Raw genomic sequence first — 17,773 nt, 5'->3', positions numbered from 1 at the left:
AGAGGAATGGAAGCATGCTCCCAGCTGAGAAGAGAGCCCACTGTAGGACTCAATCCCAGGAACCTGGAATCATGACCTGAGCCGAAGGAAGAGATTTTAACCCACTGAGCCACCCAGGTGCCCTAAAATATGTTTTTTTTTTAATATAGAAGTATAGTTCTTGCCAAAATATGGAACTAGCTGGAACTGAATGCCTCCTTCAAAGTCAGCTCTGGAGAAATTATGCCAGTGTAATATGGAACTATTTCAGATATTAACCAAAAAGAAAGAAATGATGATAAATTCCTTAAAAGACTCAAAGTTGCCCTTGACTGGTATGTTTCAAGCTCTATTCCTGGTTTGAAGACAGGTTTTAACAGGCCTGTCACTGTAGAAATCCACTAGATGTTTAGAGGCTATCAGAACTTTACAAAAACCTTGAAGGGGTAAAGACTTGAAAATTCTTTAGAGAGATTAGCTCCCTAAGGCATTATTCCTCCACACATTTTCCTCCAATCAATTAAGACTGATGGATGAGGGGCACCTGAGTGGCTCTCTCATCACGTGGGTGGTGGGTTAAGCGACTGCCTTCATCTCAAGTCATGGTCTCTGGGTCCTGGGATCCAGCCCCACATCGGGCTCTGCTCAAAAAGAAGCCTGCTTCCCTCCCTGCTTGCCTGCCTCTCTGCTTACTTGTGATCTCTCTCTCTCTCTCTCTTTCTCTCTCTCTGTGTCCAATAAATAAATAAAATCTTTAAAAAAAAGCTGATGGATGATAAATTATGAAAACTGCTCCCTCCAAATGATGCTTCTTCATAAGGATTTAAGAATTTAAAATTGTAAGAATTTAAAATTGAAACTTGATCATAGGATTTATCTTATAGAATAAAATCAAGTGAAGGCAGTTATTATTAGTTCTGAAGTATTGGTGATTCTGAATTCTTGGCCTCATTAGTAAATTTATTTTTAAATTCTCCCATGGAGTGGTGATTGGCCTTCAGTCTTTCATTGATATACATCATTGGGTCAAATGAGATGTGTGTGCCCAGAACTATATATAATCTTTTTTGTATTTCACTGGAGATGGCATTTCTGAGTTTTGTTCAATTGAATTTGGACAGATGTTTTAATAGTCACTTCTAGAGTTGGCCCTGGAGAATATCTTCCTTTTTTTCTCTTCCCGATTCTCTGAAAAACCCTGACTAATTCACATTATCACAGTAATATCACATTTCAAGTTTTTCCAAACACTAAAGCTGCAAAATAGAAGGAAGCTACTCAGAATGGAATACTATTATGAATGATTGAGAAAGAAAACATTATTATAATTAAGCTACCAGGTTTCAATGTATTTTATTGTTGCTTAGAAAATCCTAGCATACCCAGACTTTACAGAGATTTGATGATCCTAAGAAGAGCTGAACTCATGGACCAAAATAACTATGCACATAAAAAGTACAATTACTTACCTAAAAAATATGATGTGGTTAACTTTATATGCCAATCCAAGTGTTATTGGAACAGGAATTAAAAAAATAGCTTAGGGGCGCCTAGGTGGCACAGTGGATTAAGCCACTGCCTTCAGCTCAGGTCATAATCTCAGGGTCCTGGGATCAAGTCCTGCATCAGGCTCTCTGCTCAGCAGGGAGTCTGCTTCCCTCTCTCTCTCTCTGCCTGCCCTCTGTCTACTTGTGATCTCTCTCTGTCAAATAAATAAATAAATAAAATCTTAAAAAAAAAAAAAAGAATGACTGTACTTTTAAAAAATAGCTTAAAAGGAGCGCCTGGGTGGCTCAGTGGGTTAAGCCGCTGCCTTCCGTTCAGGTCATGATCTCAGGGTCCTGGGATCAAGCCCCACATCGGGCTTTCTGCTCAGCAGGTAGCCTGCTTCTCTTCCTCTCTCTCTGCCCACCTCTCTGCCTACTTGTGATCTCTCACTGTCAAATAAATAAATAAAATATTTTTAAAAATAGCTTAAAAGTATATGATAAAATAATGATATACATATACAAGGAAAAGAAAGATACTATACTGTGAATATAAATTAAGTGAAAATTGTTGAAATAAAGAATACAATAAATGGAGACTAAGATGAATATAGCTGTAAAATGAATAAATGAGTTGGGAAAAACAAACAAATTAATGACTTCTGCCCAAATACAGCAGAAGAGAAAAAAAAAATAAAGAAAATATTTAAATAAGTACTGAGATAAATTTTGGAGAATTAAAGAAAGATAAAAGATACCAGACTTAAAATGATGCCAAACATGAGATATCAGAAACAAAACAAAACAAAAACTACACACACTAAAAACCACTCGTATACATTATGGTGAGTTTTAAGAATATCAAAAACAGAGAAGAGCATAAATGATGCCCAAGAGAAGAACAGATCACCTAAAATGTACAAGAATAATACTGACAGCACAATTCTCAATAGTAATAGCATATAAAGAGACAGCTGGGAGTTTTTATAGATGGAAAAGATATTTGAAACTAGGTATTATACATCAATCCAAATTATTGATTAAATTTGAGAGCACAGTAAAAATACAATGAAGCATGTTAGGTCTTAGAACATTTATCACACAGAGACACACATTTTGGAAAACTTCCTTGGAAGACAGCTCAATTGAGATCGAGAAAACAGAATTATGTACTCAAAGGCACATTTTGAAGGAAGGATTGAATATAGTCTGCACTGCAAATATTCTTTAATCGTATGTTCTGAATTTCCTAAATTTAAGAAGTATTTGTTCAAATATTTATCTTTAAATAAATCCTAGGAGACTTTTTCTTGGATTCTGGAAAATCAGTCCATTTGGATACAAATCTTTTTGTCACTGATGGAAATTTTGATAGCCCTTAACTGTGGAATGCCTAATGTATTGTTACAGCAATTGTGATTTGCCAATACATGGGTGATGTGTGTGTGTTGTGTGTGTTTATTTTTATTTTTGATGGTTTAACTCTTCTATGAGATTTTTAAGTAGACATGATTTTAATAAATTATGATTTGTTGAAATTTATCTGAGGTCATATATAATAAAATGAAATTTGTGTGAACTAAAGAAGTGCATCTCCATTTTTTTTGTTTTAAGAGTAGACTGGTCTTTAAAAATTGTCCAAAGAAGTACATTATATTCATTATTAAATTTGATAATATACAATAAAGTATTTATGGTCATACTGGACCATATCAAATTCTACTATTAATTCATATTCATAATTACCATAAGAGGAAAAAGGGATATTTTTCAAAATAATAAAAAATTAGCGTATTTTTCAGAATATGATATAGTGTTATTCACTGAACTGAGGGAACAAATGTCAAAGTCTAACACAGTTTACAGAATGTTTTAACATAAATTGAAATTTAAATCTGACCAAATTTCACAGTTTTAAGTAAAATGATAGCACTTTATATTCTTGAAAAGTGGTAAGTGACCCAAAACATGGCTTAGAAAAACAAATTTAACACTACACTAGTCTGAGATGGTTAAGTTATGGTACAACTTGCCATTGTGTATCATCAAATGGTATATTTTTTTCTTTTGGGCTTGTCATTATATTTTATTTTAGCCATTCTGGTAAGTGTGTAGTGATATCTCAGTGTCATTTTAATTGCATTTCCTTGATGTCTAATTATGTCAAAATATATTACTTTGATGTTTAATGCTCTGAACTTTCTCAGTTCAAGACCATGAAGCCACTTAGGAAAAATACAGTTGCAGAGGCACTCATAGACCAACTCTTATTTCGAAATAAGAAGAAACATTACTACCCATTCCAACAAAAAATAGATTTGTTATGCAGCAGGGATTTTATAAATTACCTGACACAACTTATATAGTAAGATGAAATGGGACAGGCGGCTTCTTGCAGCTATATACAACATCATTTTAATTTCAATTTTCAGTATAATTTTTCCAAGGTATACACAGAATATATATTTAATGTAAATTGTGAACATTTTAAACTCTGTATATGGAAATTAGTCAATTTTAAGTTTATAACAATCAAAATTAACGGAAGTTTATTTTAAATTAGTTAGCTTTCTCTGCATTGCAAGACAGAATAATCAAGAATTGGTAAGAAAAAAGTAATCTCTGTAAAATTACCGGGGGTGCATTATAAAGTGTTCGGTAACCGATCAAACTCACAATTTGGATTGAATGGCAAGTGATTTTTAAAATCTGGAACTCATTGTCAATTTTTTTTTCTTCATTGTGTCTTATTAAATTACTGTGTTCATTTGCATGGAAGTGAAGAAAAATGCATGACATTTCATCTCAACACTAACACCTTTAACTGGCAACTCTGAATGTACTTTACAGCAGTGTAACAAAGTAAAGATCAATGATGTTTCATGAAATATCTGTTATAATTCTCAAGGAGATAGGGAGTTTGTGCAAAAATGCAAATCACTTTGCGACTAAACACATTGTTTATTTCAGCTAATTTTAAGAAAATATGCTGAGAATCTCTCAAAAAAGGAAGCAATGATTTAGGTTTGCCTTCAAAATCCTTATCTAATCCTGAACCAACAGCACATAGTTCAAAGAGCAACTAATTTGAGTAGCTCCAATTTACACATTTCCTAACAATGCTTAATTTAGTGGAATTTCTGTCCAATTATGGTAATTTGATGTAATGAAAGACAAAAGTTCAAAAAGATCATCCTTAATTTATATAGATGCCAAACTCTGCATTTTCTGAATGACGCCCAGGAACGTATTTTCAAAAACAAACAAACAATGCCAGAACCACTATTAGGTCATCTCTAGGCAGAAAGTGACTCAGAGCTTACATTACTCTCTCCCTGAAAGTATACTGTAGGCACTGAAACTACTACCCTGAGTCTGTGCTATCAAATTCCTTAAGTTAGAAAGTTTTAAAACCCGTCTGTGTGGGAGTTTTTCATTTACAGATAGAGATTTGGTTGTTTATACATTTTCATACTTGATTTTTAGGGTGTAATAACTATGTTTTAAAATTCATGGTGGTTTTGAATACTGTTGGATAATTGAGCTAAAATGGTATATCCATTCCTCCTAGGAAACAGAAATTATAGAAAGGTAGTGCTTTTCAAATCTGACATCTTTGAGTCATTGCAGTTTCATATAAATGCAATAGGAAAAGTGTCATTCATGTTTATGATATTTTCTATAAATAAATTAGAATGTACTGGAGGCCTGATATAAAGTGGGATGCCTAAACTTCAGTAAGATCTTGTTTTCAATTCAAAATAAATTTTATTTTTTATTTTTTTATAATGTCCCTCAATTTCAGATAAGCACCCCCATAAGGTCCACTCCGTTTTTTTTAAGATTTTATTTATTTTATTTGACAGATAGAGATCACAAGTAGGCAGAGAGGCAGGCAGAGAGAGAGGGAAGAGGAAGCAGGCTCCCTGCTAGGCAGAGAGCCCGATGCGGGGCTCGATCCCAGGACCCTGGGATCATGACCTGAGCCAAAGGCAGAGGCTTTAACCCACTGAGCCACCCAGGTGCCCCCAAAATAAATTTTAAATTGAATTATGCACCTCTAAGTTCAGAGACAATAAACATCAACCAACACAATTAATAAGTTCTATTTCTTGAAATTTCGGGAACATTGATAGTCTCATCTCCTGGAAGAACAACAGCTAAAATTTTTGGTCATGGATTCTTGCTAAAATATCACTTTCCCAAAGAAAATTAATGTTGTGAATTTTTATTGATTGTTATTGATCATGAAGAATATAACAACCACGATAAAAAGAGTAGGAAAAACATGATATCTCATCTGTAAGGGCATGTGGAAAGTAGGAAATGCTAATAAAAATAACTACCATTATTTCCTAAGTTAACATAATATAACAGAACAAAAATATTTCAAAACAATGTTTTCTTTTTTTTAAGATTTTGTTTATTTATTTGACAGAGAGAGATCACAAGTAGGCAGAGAGGCAGGTAGAAAGAGAGGAGGAAGCAGGCACCCTGCTGAGCAGAGAGCCCAATGTGGGACTCGATCCCAGGACTCTGAGATTATGACCTGAGCCAAAGGCAGCGGCTTAACCCACTGAGCCACCCAGGCGCCCCCATAACAATATTTTCTAGGCTCATTCTGATAACTCTTTTCTACATTCAAATTTAAAGGTTGAGGCATGTGATATATATTACACAAAAAACATCCCAAGGAATTCGTTAAAAAAAAACTTTAATAAAGAACAAATCCAAAGGAATTTCTTTTCTAATTTAATTAACAAATTATGAATTGACTTACCTATTTCATCACAGTGTATCAGGCACCAATAATATTTTTTAATCGTCACACCTGATGCAATAGTTATCATCTTTCAGACATACTGATCACGAACAAGCAAATAAACAAGAGCACCGTAGCTTAAGATCTACCTGCATAAATATAGGCTACTTCAGACAATCTCTTCACCACAACATAGAAATGAATAGAAATCATACATGCTCTGTATGGACATACAGATGAGATAGAAGGGGATGGATGTTAATATATGCAGAATCTTTATTAATTACATTGTAAACCATAATATGGAAAAACAGAATACAATTTTAGAAATACCCAGGTCACCATCATTGTTTTATTTTTATATGTGTAGATAAGGAGTTTAATAAACAATCCATGACTATTCAACTCCTTATATTTTGAAAATTTTAGTAAAAGTAACAAACCTACCACCTAGAAAATTATACTTATCTGCAACATACAGCTTTGCCAGCATGGTAGAGGAAAAGCAAAACAAAATAAGTAAGAAAAGTTTAACATTTCACAAGAGATTGGCTTTTATTTTTTATTTATTATTTTTTATTTTTCATTAATTATTTACTTCTATTTTCTACTTTATTTTAATGAAAATGTCATGACCATAACATAAGAGCAGAATTAAACCAACATGAGAAATTATTTTTTCATAAGTTAAAATAAACTAGCTTGGTGATTAATTCAAAATTATATTACAAATTTCAGTGTTCTTGAAGTAAGTATCACTGCATAAACAAATGAGTCAGGAGTCATAAACTAATGATGATTCTAAATGTTATTTAGAGAGACATTCTGTACTTAATATATTTCAAATATTCTACACAAGGCAAAGTGGATCCAAGTAATCTGTAGGCAAAATAAGATTTTAGAGAAGTATATATTTCCAGCAGTATTTATAAAATATTACCTTTATGTAAGGCATCATCCTGGACTTTGTGGAAAACACACAAAGGAGTAAGAAGTGGCCCTTCAAGAAACATATACAATATCAAGGTTTAACATGAAGCAGCATGTCTTCTCTAAGTAAAAAAAAAAAAAACATTGTACCAACTGACTTTACTGAAACTTTATATTTATTGCTCTCATTTTAGGTCATAGTGTCCTTCTGCATGCAGGCTGCTATAACGGACATGATATAGACTTAATAGCTTATAAAGAACAGGAATTTATTTCTCACAGTTCTAGAACGGAGAAGTTCAAGATTAAGGAATGGGCAGATCCAGGGAGAGCCCACTTCCTCATAGATGGCTATCTTCTCACTGTAAACGTACATGATGAATGAATCAAGAGAACTCTCTGGGGTCTCCTTTAAAAGGACTGTAATCCCACTTATGACCTAATCACCTCCCAAAGGCCCCTAAGTTTTAATACTATCACTTCCAGAGTTAGATTCCATAATATGATTTTGGGAGACATAAACATTCACACCATAGTATATATAAACAAAAAAAGACACAAAAACAACAAACAAAAAAATTATTTTAACTACCTATTATTTTCAACTACATAAACTTTTAATTTGTTTCTATATAATATTAAATAACTCATTTGAGTGATTCACTTATATCCAATGCATCTGAGTGCAATTAAATTTGCTTACCCAGCATATCCAGAAGCATATTTCTTCAGACTATCCCATTCCCCACCTTACAGGATTTACCACAATTAGAAGACATGGGATAGAGGATAGATAGATAGATGTATACATAAACACACTTGTACATACACATATGCATATTTTTTCCTGTTAATGATACTCATGCAAATAAAATTTAAGCTCAAGGAAACCTGTCTTGTGTGTTACTTAATATCCAGTTTTTAGTCAACATCCAAAAACAAATAATCCAATAAAACCATGGATAGAAGACATGAACAAGTGTTTCCCCAAAGCACACATTCAAATGTTCAGTAGATACATGAAAAGATGTCCATCATCATGTATCATCAGGAAATTGCAAAGCAAAACTAGAAAGAGATACCACCTCACACCTGTCAGAATGGCTAAAATCAACACTACAAGAAACAAAAGGTGTTGGAGAGGATGTGAAAAAGTAACACTTGTGGGGGCTGCCTGGGTGGCTCAGTGGGTTAAGCCTCTGCCTTCAGCTCAGGTCATGATCTCAGGGTCCTGGGATCAAGTCCCACATCGGGCTCTCTGCCAGGCATGGAGCCTGCTCCCTCCTCTCTCTCTCTCTACTCTGTCAAATGAATAAAATCTTAAAAAAAAAAAGTAACAATTGTGAACTGTTGGTGGTGATGCAAACTGATACAGCCATATTTGAAAACAGTATGGAATTTCCATAAAATTTAAAAATAGAAGTCCTTTTTGATCCAACAAACCTGTTGGTGTGTATTTACCCAATGAATATAAGAAAACTTATTCAAAGGGATGCTAGCACCCCTATGTTTATAGCAGCATTATTTATAAAGCTAAGATATGGAAAGCACCCAAGTATCCATCAATTGATGAATAAATAAAGAATAAGTGGTATGTATATACAATGGAATATTATTCTGCCATAAAAAAGACTGAAATCTTGCCATTTGCAATAACATGGTTGGAACTAGACAGTATAATGCTAAAAGTGAAATAAGTCAGTCAGAGAAAGACAAATACCTTTACTCATATATGGAATAAAAGAAACAAAACAAACAAGCAAAGGGGAAATAATAAGACATAGAAAGAGAAACAAAGCAAGAAACAGACATTTCATTACAGAGAACAAACTGATGGTTACTTGACGGGATCTGAAAGGAGTGATGGATTAAATAAGTGATGGGGGTTAATTAGAGCACTTGTCATGATGAGCACTGAGTGCTATATGTTATATTGTACACATGAAACTAATACAACCATATATGTTAACTAACTGGATTTCAAATGAAAATTTTTTAAAATCCCAGTTTTTAGCTCACATTCTGGCTTACAAAAGGGATTTAGTCAGGAATTTGGAGATTAGTTAATGAACAAAAAAGGGGTGAACAGGCAGTTGTTAGATAAAATTACTATCCTTTCTGGCATTATCTTATACCTTTTATCTAGAAGTATTTTTAGCACTTTAGACTCTTCCTATTTTATTTTGAGTCATTAAACAAAAATTTCCTCAAAGGACCTTAGACTCCATCCAATTTGAGCAACAGTGTGAGAGAGGAAATGGTGTCAGGAGGAAAAAAAAAAAAAAGATGAATCTACTTTTGTTTACTAGTGAATGCATAGTTCTTCCACAGAAGAAGCTCTAAATGGAAAGGGCTCCAGCTTTATATGTGTTCAGTCATATGTTCAGAAGTAGGTAACACTATCAAAAAATATAAAGCATCTGAGATTATTTTCCCTTATTTGAAAGCTGGTGTATGAGTCTGCCGTAGTTTCTTGGGTGTTGATAGAAGACGCAGACTCATGGTTCAGAAATAATATAGTTTATTATTCACAGCAATAGAGGTAGCCAGAATATTAACAGTATTTGTGTGTGTGTGTGTATTTGTGTGTGTGTGTGTGTGTGTAGGGGTGGGAGTTATATATCAGTTCTGAGCCTCAGTTCCCACAAGAAGAATCAAAACAGAGGCAGATAATATTTGCAAACACAACAGGTTAAGTTAAAAAAAAAGATACTATTTCTGTCTTCCAAGTTTATTCAATACAACCATCTTCAAAGGATGGCCTAGAACAAATAATAAATGCAGAAATGTAAGCAACCAATTGAAAAGTGTCTCCCAAGAAACACACTTTGAGAGTCTTCATTTGACAAAAATACTATAGGATATTACATGGATCAGGTGCATTGAATACTGGAAGGTTAAAATTACAAGGGACCAAATATTTTTAAGCAGTTCTGGCATCCAGTAGAGTTCACATAGGTTTTATAAGATTGAGGAAAGAAGCCATCAAAACCTGGGCCCAGGGGCCCCTGGGTAGCTCAGTGGGTTAAGCCTCTGCCTTCGGCTCAGTCCATGATCTCAGGATCCTGGGATCAAGCTCTGCGTCAGGCTCTCTGTTCAGCAGGGAGCCTGCTTCCCCCCCCCCCTGCCTCTTTGCCTACTTGTGGTCTCTGCCTGTCAAATAAATAAATAAAATCTTAAAACAAAACAAAACAAAAATCCTGGGCCCAATTTTCCCAAAAGTATGATTCTGATTCTAGTCTCTATGATGTTATCCCTTGAAGACAATGTCTCTAATTGAGTTGAATTAGTTTACTAAAGAGCATACCCCCATTTGTTGTAGGAGATGAACAATATGCAAGAGGCAAAATGCCACATGGAAGCCACCTGGTCTTCAGTGGAATATAGAATCAGTTCCTTTGGGATGAATTTGTTCCACATTTGACTTCCCACTTAAGGGAAAATAAGAGTGCCTTCTAATAGATTTTAAATAGGAAATGACAACGGAAGCTTATACAAGATTATAAAATGGGAAATTTCATTTAGATAAGCAATCATTTCAAAGTCATCTTCTTAATATTACAGACTCTTCACATAATCATAATTTTATTTTGGTATTATATGGTAATTTCAAATATAGTAAATATAAAGAATTTACCTCTGTAATTATAGCGAGTCTGGTCGTAGTTTAATGGCAACAAATCTTCAATTTAGAAGTATGGTCTACCAATTATTAATACATTTGGAAATGGTGTGTCATCTTCACTCCACTTGTCTCACTAAAACAGTGAGCCAAAAAAAGTAGGTCCAAGCTGTTTACTATGGTCAAAATGGGTTGCTTTTGCACTTGGTAAAGAAGCAGTCATATTTTGGAAGAAGAAACTGAGGCTATTAATATTTTCAACTTATTTTCAGAAAAGGAAAGAAAGGATAATCTAAGCTAAAGCCAAAATCTTACACAAGGTGGCAGGAGAATGATCTTTTCCCAGATAAAGGGTTTTTCATCTTAGCCATGTTAGGAGGAAGAAGAGATGAGACATTGTGGACTTGACTAACGTTTGTACACTGTTCAAAAAGTTTTCAAAATAATGTGTATTATTTTTCTTCTTTTAGTTGAGACAAAAACAAACAAACAAACAAAAAACACTAATGAGCTTACTCTTAAAAGGAGGTAAACAAGAAACTAGCAAAGATTGAGTGTTAGGTATTGTCCCCCTCCTTTTCTTTTTAATTATGTTATGTTAGTTACCATACAATACATCATTAGTTTTTGACGTAGTGTTCCATGATTCATTGTTTGTGTAAAACACCCAATGCCCCATGCAATATGTGCACTCCTTAGTACCCATCACCAGTCTCACCCATCCCCACATCCTTCTCATCTTTAAAACCCTCAGTTTGGGGCGCCTGGGTGGCTCAGTGGATTAAGCCGCTGCCTTCGGCTCGGGTCATGATCTCAGAGTCCTGGGATCGAGTCCCGCATCGGGCTCTCTGCTCAGCAGAGAGCCTGCTTTCCTCTCTCTCTCTGCCTGCCTCTCCATCTACTTGTGATTTCTCTCTGTCAAATAAATAAATAAAATCTTTAAAAAAAAAAAAATAAAAAAAAAAATAAAACCCTCAGTTTGTTTCTTGGAGTCCATAGTTTTTCATGTTTCATTTCCCCTTCCAATCCCCCCACTTCATTTTTCCTTTCCTTCTCCTAATGTCCTCCATGCTATTCCTTAGGTTCCACAAATAAGTGAAACCATATGATGATTGACTTTCACTGCTTGACTTATTTCACTTAACATAATCTCCTACATTCCCATCCATGTTGATGCAAAAGTTGGGTATTCATCCTTTCTGATGGCTGAGTGATATTCCATTGTATCCATAGATCACATCTTCTTTATCCGTTTGTCTGTTGAAGGGGATCTTGGCTCTTTCAACAGAATGGCTATAGTGGACATTGCTACTATGAACACTGGGGTGCATATGGCCCTTCTTTCCAGTAAAATAGAGCTAGCCTATGACCCAGCGATTGCACTACTGAGTATTGACCTCAAAGATACAGATGCAGTGAAAAGAATTAGGTATTGTTAAAGCACAAATGCAGGGGATAGAAGTTATGGTACAGAAGAGGGAAGGGCAACCATATGGCAGAGTAGAATAAAGTAGCTCAGGAAGAAATTAGTCATATCCAGATATTGTAAGGCATGAGGGGTTGGCAGGGAGAGCATGAGAAATCATGAGAGAAGAGAGAGAAAATGGACCAGGCAGGAGAGGTTTATAACATTTTAACATCTAAGGTAAGCATATGCAAAGCAGAATAGGGAAAGAAATAAAAGTTTTTATAAGACTCAATACATAAGGAATAACGTGGAGGACACTGGGAGATGGAGAGAAGTGTGCTGGGGGAAATCGGAGGGAGAGACAAACCATGAGAGACTGTGGACTCTGAGAAACAAACTGAGGGTTTTGAAGAGGAGGGTGGCAGGTGGTTGGGTGAGCCCAGTGGTGGGTATTAAGGAGGGAATTTATTACATGAAGCACTGGGTGTGGTGCATAAACAATGAATTTTGGATCCCTGAAAATAAACTAAAAGAAAAAAAAGACTGACTACAGACATGGAACTCAGTGTAACACAGATATGGAACTCACTGTAATACCAGCCACTTCCCACCGACACACACAGACTATGATAATAATAAATAATAATGCAATTAAGAAAATTTCCTGCCAAATAATTTTTCCTCTTTTTTATTTTTATGATTATTATTTTTATTTTATTTTTAAAGTTTTTATTTAAATTCCAGTTAGTTAAAATAAGGTTAATATTAGTTTCAGGTGTACAATATAGTGATCAACACTGCCATACAATGGCTTAAATAAAAAAATGAAAAAAATTTTTTTAAAGATTTTATTTTTAAATAAAACCTCTACACCCAAGGTGGATTTCAAACGTACAACTCCAAGATCAAGATTTATATATTTTACTGACTGTTCCAGCCAGGCACCCCAACAAATAAAAATTTTATAAAATTGTTGAGTTTGTGGGAGTCTCATTTGCTTAGTCAGTTAAGTGTCTGCCTTTGGTTCAGATCAGGATCTCAAGAGTCCTGGGATCGAGCCCCATATTGCTCATGCTCTCTCTCTCTCTCTCTCTCTGGCTTTTGCTCTTAAATAAATAAATAAAATATTTTTTAAAAAATTGTTGAATTTGTTTAACTAGTTTTAAACTAGTAGACAGAGATGAAGATAAAGTATGATGTCATGGCACGGAATAATACAACTTACACTTTTTAAAAAAAAATGTGCAATGCAAGTTACCTCACTTCTTTTATCACCACACTGGGACTTTCCCTACTGAGTTGTTGTAATGTAAGGACCTATTTTATATTTTTATATTTTAGCAAGAGGCTTTCATTGAGGTTAACCCTTAAACTGTCCTTGCTCCCCTTCCCCCAGGGGATTCACTTAAAAACAAGTCCTGGAAATCAGCTCCAGGTAACAAAGCCCATATACAAGGGTGGGTCAGGCCAGGTGGAGACATCAATGAGCAGAGGGGGGGCGCGGTGTTTGCATATTGTCTCCCTAGATACTAATGAGTATGCCCCACTCCTCTGCTCTTTGGGAACCTTTTTGGCACTAATCCTAATCAAGGTGTAATAGGCTGGGTCAAATGTCTATACTAGGGTAAATTGAACCTCAATTGGTCACCTAGCCTCACTGTGGAGTTTCCTGTGTGTGTTAAAATCTCATTGGTCACCTGTGCGTGGCCAGGCCTGACTGCATGGCCTTTGCCCTTAAAAGCTAGACTGTGAAACAGCAAAGGGTTGCCTTCTCTCATAAGAGGTGTGGCCCCAAACGTTCGGTTAGATTCTTGATGCTTCGCATGAAATAAAGCTTTGCTTCACCTTTGCTTTACATCAGTCTCGCTCCTTTAATCATAGACCCATTATTGGGGCATAACAGTATTAATCTTAAAGTTATAAGTCCACAATGCATCCATCATCCATTCCACCCCTTAACATTCCCCTTTGGATAGACCCATGATCTAGAACAAGCCTTATTTTATAGTGCCTTGTAGGAGATTTTTGCTGCTGCCTAAATTGCCTACATTCCTCTCACCATTACCACGGAAATTGGGTCCACTGAAACAAAGGGGTAGTGTAAGAAATTAACACTTCCATAAATCTCTTTAAATAATAAAGTATAAGATAGTGATACCTTTTTTTCTGCCACATAACCAATTCTTGCAAGAATAAGGTCATATAAAAGAATTTACAACACATGCTAGCATTATCCTACTGGACCCAGATCATTTGTATGTTTCTCTGTCTCTGAGAAATGTAGTTATTTACATGACTGAAACCTGAAAATTGTTTGATATGACCACTAATATCACCTTCTTTTTTTAAAGCCTGTTTAAGGCTTCTGTAATACATAGGTTTTTTAAAAACTTATTAAGCATCTTGTATATATCAAACACTTTAAAAATCTCTGCTTTAAAAAAAAAAAACTCTACCTCAATGGAACTTTGAGTCTGAAAAAGATACAGGCAATATACAAGGCAACAGATAGAATAATTACATATTTGATTATATACTCTGAGGATGTCACATTAAATTGATATGAAAACGATCAGAAGGATCTGGATTTCTTGTCAAAATTTTTTGCCTTACAAAGAAATTGATATTTAGGGAAAGTTGTTACTGAAAGAGGTCCTGTGTCAACCAAAAATGTTAAACCATGATCTCGCTAAATTTTCCAGTTGTGATCATTGCTTTGTTTAGCTGTCTTCTATTAAGACTGAATTTAGTAATTCAGTCTCAGATTTCAGTAAGTCTTTTTTTAAAAGATTTTATTTATTTATTAGAGAGAGAGAGGGAGGGGCAGAGGGAGAGGAAGAACCAGACTCCTTGCTGAGCAGGCAGCTGATGCAGGACTGGATCCTAGTACCCTGGCATCATGACCTAAGCTGAAGGAAGACACTTAACCAACTGAGCCACCCAGGCACTCTAGACTGTAAACTTCTTAAAGGTAAAAAAGTTTATTCTTCTAGTAGTTCCACAGACATTTCTAACATCCATAAGAAAGCATGTACTGATGTAAAATGCCAGCAAATCAAATTATTTAAAAAAGAAAGAAAGAAAGAAAAGATATATCTGGATAAAGAGAAAAACAGAAAATCTAATAATACATTGAATTATTAGAGCAAAGAGTGGAGGAAGAGAAAATAAATATGAAATAGAGATTTCCACTAAAAGAAAAAAATTGAATAAGGCAGGAGATTTAGAAAATTATTATGACAGACTTGAGAAAAAAATAAAATAGGAATTTTTAGAAAATAGCAATAAATGAAAAGGTAAATTGTTCCTACCTTTATAATATTAGCTGTTTGTTGTTGTTGTTGTTGCTGATTTACCTATTTAAGCTAATAAACAAAGAAAGGTTTCATTTAGGAATAAGGTTTCTATGTATATATATATATATATTTTTTTCCATTTAGGGATAAGGTATATATATATATATATTTTAATTTTAATTGTTAGAAAATGTGTCACAGAAAGTGTTTAAACTTTAAGATACAGATGCAACATGTAATGAACTGCATTGTTTGAACGTCTAATTTGTAAATGCTGTTAGAGGAAACTTGGTGGAAATGTTCCTATGTGCTTGTGTTTCTGGAACTAAGTATATTTATTAATAAGGAATAGTTTAAAATTATGAAATGACCAGGAGTGGACAATTTTCCTAATCCTATCAGCTCTTTGCAGCTCTTTTATTAGCCCCCTTCAGGAATATCAGCTTTTTTATCTAATTAAATTTTATATTAATGTGCTTTTGACTTTTGGCCTTTCTCTTCCTTCTGTTCTTTTTTTTCCCCTAAATTACATGTTTCTGTTTAACAGCTACTATCAATTCTTTGATATGAATTCTCAACATCAATTTACTAACTCCAGAGATGAAGGAGCATCAATATTTAGAAGCGAAGAATACAAAGCCTTGGGCATCTGGATGGCTCAGTCACTTAAGCATCTGCCTTCGACTCAGGTGGTGATCCCAGGGTCGTGGGATGGAACCCCAGGTTGAACTTTCTGCTCAGCTGGGAGCCTACTTCTCCCTCTCCTTTTGCCTGCAGCTCCCTTTGTTTGCGTTCTCCCTCTCTTTGTCAACTAAATAAAATATAATAAAATAATGTAAATAATACATTTATTTATTTATTAAAATGCAATTATTACACAATACATAATGTATTGCATAATTATAATAATGGTTAAATAATTTATTAAATATTTATATTAAATATATCAATTTAATTAAATAAATATTTTTAGAATTTAAAATATTTCAAATTTAGATTATTAAATATTAAATCATTAATTTAATAAATAAATATCTAAACATAATTAAATAAAATAATTTATTTATTAAAATGAATAAAATAATGTTGTCATTATCTCAGCATGTATTTTTAAATAGTCTAAAAAAAAATCTAATAAAGTCTAAATACATTGAGTTCAGATATTTATACAAGTTAACCCAGACACTGAACCCACAGTTTCAAAACTTTTGTTTTTATCTACTACTCAAAATACGATTTTAATGTATTTATTTGTAACTTTGACATAGCAAGGAAACTTGGAGGAAAAGGAGACATTTGCTTTTAATATTTGAAAATTATTTTGTTGATTTAAAAAAATAAAAACCTTAACACGTGAGCATTTCTTCTTAAATAACACTGTGAAGTTTCTGAGTCGCATTCTATTAAAAGTGCTGATAAAATGGCCTCAGTTACTCATTTAAATTATCAGCTGAATGGGTAACAAATGAAGTAGAGAGCTTTTTAATTATTTATGAATGTATTGCTTGTGGATGGAGTGCCACATAGAGTTACCTCTCTTTTTGGCTTTGTTTTGTGAGCAGCAGTGGAATCTATGAATGAGATTAAACATAAGGACATTCACAGAAATTCTTAATGAACTTCTGGGGAAGGGCAATAAGTGCAAGGAAAAACTGCAGCAAGACTAATTACAAATTTCAAGTGGTCATCGCTTAATTATAGAAGCTTTTAAGTTCAAGTAATATATCATTTTTATGAGCCTATCATATTGTATTAATTACCACAAACTGCACTCTTGAACACTTATCTTTTCACATATTTCTTATTCTTAGTACTTAAAATTACCCTTATGATTGATAAGTAAATGGATTTTACAGACAATGCATTTATTTACATAAATAAATAATGCTGTTTATATATATAAAAACAATTGAATGTGTTCAATGAATTTTTTTTCAAATTAACATCTTAATTCTACCACATTAGTTACAAATAGATATAGACTTTATAGATTCATCAAATATTTTATTCTCAAATTTATATGTCCTTTGTGAAGTAAATGAAACTGTATATATTAAATATAATCCTATCACATGTAACAGTTACTAGTGCATCCCAGGACATACATAGGTCAGGTCCTCCTCAAGGCATCACGGATAACTGGATTTCACTTTCTATCCTAGGAGTCTTCTGTATATTTCTGTGGCTTTTATACTACAATCAGGAGGAAGAATTCTTTTGCTAAAAGCTTCCAAATGACTATGCGAGTAGATTATTTGTAGACTAGTGATATAATATTATTGTTTAATA

This window comes from Mustela nivalis (assembly GCF_964662115.1).
Source record: "Mustela nivalis genome assembly, contig: HAP1_SCAFFOLD_428, whole genome shotgun sequence".
NCBI lineage: Eukaryota > Metazoa > Chordata > Mammalia > Carnivora > Mustelidae > Mustela > Mustela nivalis.
This window is presented reverse-complemented; position numbering follows the sequence as displayed.